The sequence below is a fragment of the Bison bison genome, unplaced genomic scaffold (genome assembly GCF_000754665.1).
Source record: "Bison bison bison isolate TAMUID 2011002044 unplaced genomic scaffold, Bison_UMD1.0 scf7180017846877, whole genome shotgun sequence".
Classification (NCBI taxonomy): domain Eukaryota; kingdom Metazoa; phylum Chordata; class Mammalia; order Artiodactyla; family Bovidae; genus Bison; species Bison bison.
In genome coordinates this window covers 13,737-21,012 of record NW_011477450.1, presented here as the reverse complement: position 1 = coordinate 21,012, position 7,276 = coordinate 13,737, and the positions used below count along the sequence as shown (strand labels likewise).

General features: G+C 40.6%; 1 pseudogene; it reads left to right on the top strand.

Moving 5' to 3' along the window:
- Positions 1–4,546: 4,546 nt before the first annotated feature.
- LOC104989403 lies at positions 4,547–6,695 on the top strand (annotated as a pseudogene).
- The last annotated feature ends 581 nt before the right edge of the window (positions 6,696–7,276 follow it).

The following is a 7,276-nucleotide window of genomic DNA, read 5'->3' as shown; positions in this document are numbered from 1 at the left end:
TGCAATGCAGGAGACCTAGGTTTGATCCCTGGGTTGGGAAGACCCCCTGGAGGAGGGCATGGAAACCCACTCCAGTATTCTTGCCTGGAGAATCCTCACAGACAGAGGAGCCTGGTGAGCAACAGTCCATGGGGTCACAAAGAGACACAACTTAGCAACTGAAAAACAACATACAAAGTATGTGTCAACATTCACATAAAGTTAACATCATAATGGAATTTTAGTGGTGCTTTCCATAAATGCTTCAAGTGGATTATGACAAAAAATACCAAGCAGGAGGCAAATCTATTCTATTAAGGTAGGGTAGGTCAGCCACCTTGTATGAGTTCCCATGTGCAAAAGGTGTAGGGATGTGGTTTATATATTTTCTATATATTTATATAGAACATACTACTGTCTTGCTGGTGGAGATGAAAGGTGCTGAGTCAGAAGTAGGTGAACACAATGCAGGTGGCACAACAGAGTCACAGGCATGAAAGACAGGAGGAGTCTACAGAGTCTGGACATTTGCTCTGTGGTCCCCACTCTGGCAGCAGCCAGGCTCCCGGACTCTGATCTGGAGGGGAGACCCTCTGGTAGAGGTGTCTCCTGCCTAACTCCTTCCTGTCCTGGGTTGGGAGCAGCTTCCTGCCTTTGCTAATCGCTGAGCTGCCTCATCCACCACTGCCTTGCCCTTTTTTGTTCTTTCATCTCCTATGTAACTAATTTCCTGCATGGAATCCCCTCTCCCCTGCTGTAGGTTCTCCTGATTAATCCACACTGATACAGGAGGATATGCACAAAGAACTATAAAGCTGGAGGCAGGAGGAGACTTTCAGTTGTCTGTAATGGGGTTGCACTGGGAGTGCAAACTTGAGACCTTTTGGAGAGTGGTCCCTATTGTTTTTCCTATTTGCTAAATTTCAGAAATAAACCAAGTGCTGGGAAAATCTTTGTGATATCACCAGTTCTTCCTGTCAGCTTGTCACACAGTACAACCCTTCAACTTGGAATCACTGGTACTCACTATGCCCACCTGCTCTCTCCTCCTGCCCCTGGCTGCCACAAAAGTAGCCAGAACCATCCAGAAGCTTAGCATAGAGGAGCCCCACCCTACCCTAGCAAAGATGCACTCACTCACACTATGTAATAAGATACTTGATAACATTAAGGCAAAAAGCATATACTGATTGCATCCAAAGTCTCTGGTCTCTAACAACTGATTGTGTATTTGTTAGTTAACCCTTTCTATACTGCAGCATTGTGTCTCTCCAATTCTACAAATTCTAATATTATAAATGCACTTGAAACTTCAAGTTCAAAATATGATAACCCTTTGAAGTTTCTCTTGAAAGTGAGATAAATAATCATACATCAAATGCCTCAGGCTGACTTTATTTTTAGTGTTAGCAAGTGTTAGTTTCTCAGTCGTGTCTGACTCTTTGTGATCCCATGGATTGTAGCCGGCTAGGTTTCTCTGTCCATGAAATTCTCCAACCAAGAATACCACAGTGGTTTGCCATTTCTTTCTCTGGAGTTCCTGTAGGGGAAATTACAATTGGATGCCTCAAGTCCAAGGGAACCCCCCACCCCCACCCCGGGCATGTTCATTACCAGAGCATTCCTCTCCTGTGTAAAGAGAGGAATTTTTTTCTTTACAAAGAAGTGCTTTATACTTCTTTACAAAGAAGTGCTTTGTAAAGCACTTCTGAGTGCCAGATTGTTTAATTGTGAGCCATACAGAGGCCATTGCTCTTTTGATCTTAACATATCCAATATGCACCCCAAAGATCTTTCCTTCAGGACAGATGAAATATTTCCCATTTTTGCAAAACACAAAACACCAAAACACAAAAGATGCAGGCAATTTCCAACAAAAATGGTACAAGACAGATTCCAGCATCAATGCACACAGATGAACTGGCCACCACAGGGTAAATAAATTTACCCTATAAAACAAATGGACTAATTCTATCTAGGTTGCCCACTCCCACAAGAACTAGCTCCCAAATGAACCGGTTCCAACTGAACCAGTTCCCAAATCAGGTAAATAAATGTACCCTACATATGAGCTATGGTGGGCTTGCCCTATGAGAACTAGTTCCCAATGAACTGGTTCAGGGTAGAGTCCAACAACACCTCCCCTCTGTAAACAGGTACCCAACCAAATTAGCTTGTCCTGTAAAGGAAAAGCCCAGATTGAGGGGAAAAAATGTTCCCGGTGTGCACACTGGAGCGACTTACCCTTCAACATCAAGCCTGTCAGCTCTTAACACAAAACAAGTGAACTGGTTGAATCAGCTATCAAATTGGGTAGACTTACCCTACAACCGAAATCAAGTCTGTTGACTCTAGAAGTTTGTCTGTTCCTTGTCTCAATTGTCAAGCTGAGGGAAGCCAGTACCCATTCAGGGAATCTTGAAGGAAAGAACCTCAGGACAAGTGATCCCAGCAGCTGCTAGGGTCTTGCTCCAGTATTCCCTGATTGATGCCGGCTAGCCACAAGCAGCAAGGCTCCTGGCTGACTAAGCCAAATTTTTACCGAGTCCAACCTTGCTCTGCTCACTGCATGACAGGTAATGAATCTGAGAGACAAGGTTTTGAGGAAAAGACCTTAATTGGGGAGCTGGTAGACCAGGAAGACTACAGGCTAATGCCTCAAAACAACCATCTTTATTTTTAACCTCTGTTAATTGTAAACCTCATTCCTGATTCAGAATTTTTATAACATACTTCCATAGTAAATGGGCAAGTCACATTTTGTATCATGTATAAAATCTCAAAATCCTCCAATAAATCTATGTTACAGTTGTCCTTTAGCAGTCACAATTGTGAAATTAAGGATTTGTTACCTTATCCCAAAAAGCAGTGAAATCTTGCACGTTCACAACTGTTTTACCATCTAATGGCAGCTGATGATCACACTGTGGTAGCTCATCAAGTAACAGAAAGTTCTACAGAAAAAGGAAAAACACAGATTGTTTAAACTGTAGGAACAAAGCACAAGCAAAATAATTGCTTCCATGAAATTTGCAATATATTTTTAAACTGTATTTCATTATGTTAGGTCATTGAAGTGAAGTGAAGTCGCTCAGTCGTGTCCGACTCTTTGCAACCCCATAGACTGTAGCCTACCAGGCTTCTCTGTGCTTGGGATTTTCCAGTCAGTAGTACTGGAGTGGACTGCCATTTCCTTCTCCAGGGGATCTTCCCAACCCAGGGCTCGAACCAGGGTCTCCCACATTCTAGACAGATGCTTTACCATCTGAGCCACCAGGTAAGTCCAATGTTAGGTCATTAGAAATACTAAATAATCTGTAGTATAAAGTATTATAGCATATAGTATAGTACATACAGTATACACATATAGCTTATAGTGTGTATATAGGTACACACACACACACGCACACACAAATAGTTTCAGGCCATGGAACTATCTTTGTAACTTTTTTAACAAGTATACTGGCTCCCCTTTAAAGAACAAATATGTCTCCAAATTTGAACACATCAAGAAGCAGGATATTTTTCTTGTGTCATTAATAATACAAACGGGTTTTGACAGAAAATAATTTCATAAATATTTACTGAATCCCACCAGGTTCCAAGCACCATGCAACACTGCTGGGAACACAGAGAGGAAGGTCATTCCCAGGCCTTCAGCAGTCAGGTGGCAAAGGACAGGCTGGGAACATAAGACCTTTGGAAGAAACTCCGAATGAAAGCCTTACTCTGCTTTCCTCCTCCTGTGTATCAAAGCCCTATCACTGGTTGTCATTAACTATCATTAAAATCATCATTCTTAAAAGATAATGCTATTAAGTCTCTATCTCTTTCTTACTTTTCACAAGCATCTTTTGACAAACACTTGTCTCTGCTCCTTAGTCAAAGTCCTCTCCTCCTCAACAGAATGATCACATCTTCCACTTCTTGCTATTTTCTGCACAATTATTAATAGGAACTATTCAATGCAATTTAGCTGAATAAAATAAAGTCTTGAAAATCATTAGAAATCTAATATAATCATATACAGGAAACTCCCTCTTACCCTTTAAATGCTAAAAATAATTCAATGAGAAAAGACACAGTGGGAAAGAAAATGAACAACTGAGACCACTCCCACCCCCAACCCCAAGTACTATGAACATGTGGCAGAGACTACTGGCTGTCCTCTCTTTCTTGCTCTCTTTCTTCCATGCTAACAAAACCTTGGATTTTAGCTCCACATGACAACCTGAAAAGAGGCCCTCTCTCTCTCCAGCCTTCTGAGCAAATAGGAGCAGCCAGGTGACTAAATCCAGGTCAGTGGAGGGTGACAACAACCAGGCTCTTTCTCCACCCCATGGCCTGGGCCTTGGAGGCTGCCAGCATGGTCAAGGTCAATGCATTTAACATCATGGAGGATCATACTAGCCATGGAGCTTGTTACAGGTTAAATTATATCCCTCTCCCAAATGATACACTGAAGTCCTATCTAGGAACTCCAGTTACATCAAAACATGACTTAATTTGGAATTAGGGTCTGATTAATATGCAATCATACTGGAGTCAGGTTGGCCCTAAATCCAATATGACTGATGTCCTTATAAGGAGACAAACACAGTCAGAAAACAGCCACCTGAAGAAAACAGAAACTGGAGTGGTGGCAGTTAAAAACCAAGGAACCCAAGGTTTGTCTTCAACCACCAAAATCTAGAAGAGGCAAAGAAAGATTCTCCCTGTGACCAGAAATCAGAGGGATCGGTGACCCTGCTGACACCTTGATTTCAGACTTCCAACCTCCACAACTGGGAAACAGTAAATTTCTATTGTTTTAACATCTGGTTTGTAGTACTTGGTCATGGCAGCCCCAGAAAACAGATACAAAGCCTTACAAGGTTTCTTGCATGAGTGAAAAACAAACTATATTTCTGTGAAAAGTGGCTTTGCCATGCGTAATTCTAGGACCTATAGGCACAGAATCTTAACCAACACAGGGGGCAACTGAAACAAACATGTGATGATGTTCGAAAAAGAAAATGGACGTGAATAGTAACCTACTACCCTAAACCTCATAAATAGCCTTCAAGTCCTTGACACCCTTATCTATTGTGCCATAAAGCTACAAATTTGATAAACACCTTCTACTTCAAAAGAACAACTGTTCCTCTTCCTCCTTTGTCACCAGGCCCTGGTGGTGGCAGGCAGGGCACAAGGACCACGTTGGGTTGGACCCTCCAAGAAGTTTCTGTGGCACTAGAACAAGGCCAAGTTACTCCAACTGAGCTCTGTCAAGGATAGCTCTCCTTTATCAAGAAGACCAAGTTACTGTATCAGAAGAGGTGGTCTTAAAGCAAGTTGAAGAATCAGAGAAAAGATAAAAGGTCACTCACTGTGGAATTTAGATGAAATTCCTATTGCAGTAAAAGACAACTTTAGCACATCTGGCATTGAGACAACATGTGCATCAAACATACTGAAAAGTTAAGTATCACCTTAAATTCCACAGAGGTTGTTGGATCAGGGAGCTCTGTTAATGGTAAAAACAAACTTAGATGAGTCTGCTATGGGATACAGAAGCACAGATGGAATTTTTGGACCAGTTATAAACCCATGGAGTTATTCAAACAATATAGAGAAAAGAGGAAGCAGAAGTCTCATGGTGAGAATAAGGATTCAAATTGGCTTATAACTGGAGGAAGCTCAGGAGGGAGTACAGTGGCTGGGTCAGCATTCACTTGCTTCGTTGCTTTAGGACCAGATTCCAGAGGATCAACCAGCAATCCAGCTGCCCACTATGAGGTTGTTGGTTTAAAATCCAGCTATGACTTAGTTTCTTGTCATGGCCTCATTCCCCTGGTGAATTCAATGATGTGCCCAGAATCTTAACTAGAGGTGTGGATGATGCACCAATGTGTTGAGTATACTAGCTGGGCAGGATCTCTAAGATTCTACCACAATTCAAGATCCTGTTAAAACCATTTATGCTTCCCAGTTTAACAGATATGAGCAAACGATGTATAGGAATTCCAAAGGAATATCTTATACCAGAATTGTCAAGTGAAGTACAATCTTTTTGGTCCAAAGCTGCTAATCTCTTTTAGTCTGAGGGGGCCAAAGTAATTGAAGTGTGCCTGCCCCAACCAGTTATTCAGTTGTCTGCTACCATGTACTGTGTACATCAGAAGTGGCATCAAATATGGCAAGATTTGATAGGTTAAAATATGGTCACTGATTTAACATTGATGTGTCTACTGAAGCCATGTATGCTGCAACTAAACAAGAAGAGTTCAATGATTTGGTGTGGGGAAGAATCCTCTCAGGAAACTTTCTTATTAAAAGAAAATTATGAGAACTATTTTATCAAAGCAGAGAAAGTGAGATGACTCATTACTAATGATTTTGTGAATGTTTTTAACTCTGGAGTAGATGTTTTGCTAACTTCCACTGCCTTGAGTGAGGCAGTGCCATACACAAAGTGCATCAAAGAAGACAACAGAACATGAATTGCCCAGGGTGATATTTTTACACAGACTGTAATATGGCAGAATTGCCAGTGGTGAGTGTCCCTACAGCCCTGTCAAGCCAAGGATTGTCAATAGGACTGCAGTTTAATGGTTGTACATTTTGTGACCAGCTGCTTTTTTACAGTTTGCAAATGGTTTGAAAAACAAGTACTGTTTCCTGTTACTCAACTTATCAAACTAATGGATGATTGTTCATCAAACTGTGAAAATTAAACGTTATCTCTGCTTCTCTAAAATAGTAGTAATAACTATACCATGCAAATTATTATGACTTTTAAAGCTTTTATATTCTAGACAATTCAAGTGATCTTGTAATTTGGTTCATTGTCAGTACAGTCATTCCTTGAAATCACTTTTTAAAATTATTGTGATTTAGTTAATTATAAAAAATCTGTCAGAATTTATTAAGCATCCACTAAGTATAAACAAAGTATAGGATTTCTATTATAATACAATATACCTGTTCCTGAAAAATGATGCATTCAGCAAAAATGATCATTAAAAACAACGCTGCTTACAGTACAAGTAAGCTTAGGAGTAAATCTTTCAAAACGCCTACATCTTTGCAACCAAAGCACTAACAAAATCACTGGTACGCTTATTTTTGACAAAGGAGGCAAGAACACACAATGGGGCAAAGACGGTTTCCTCAATAAGTGCTGCTGGGGAAACTGGATAGTTACATGAAAAAGAATGTAACTCAAAATGGATAAACTCAAAATGGATTAAAGATCTAAATATAAGACCATAAACTGTAGAATCTTAGAGGAAAACATAGGCAGAACACTATGACA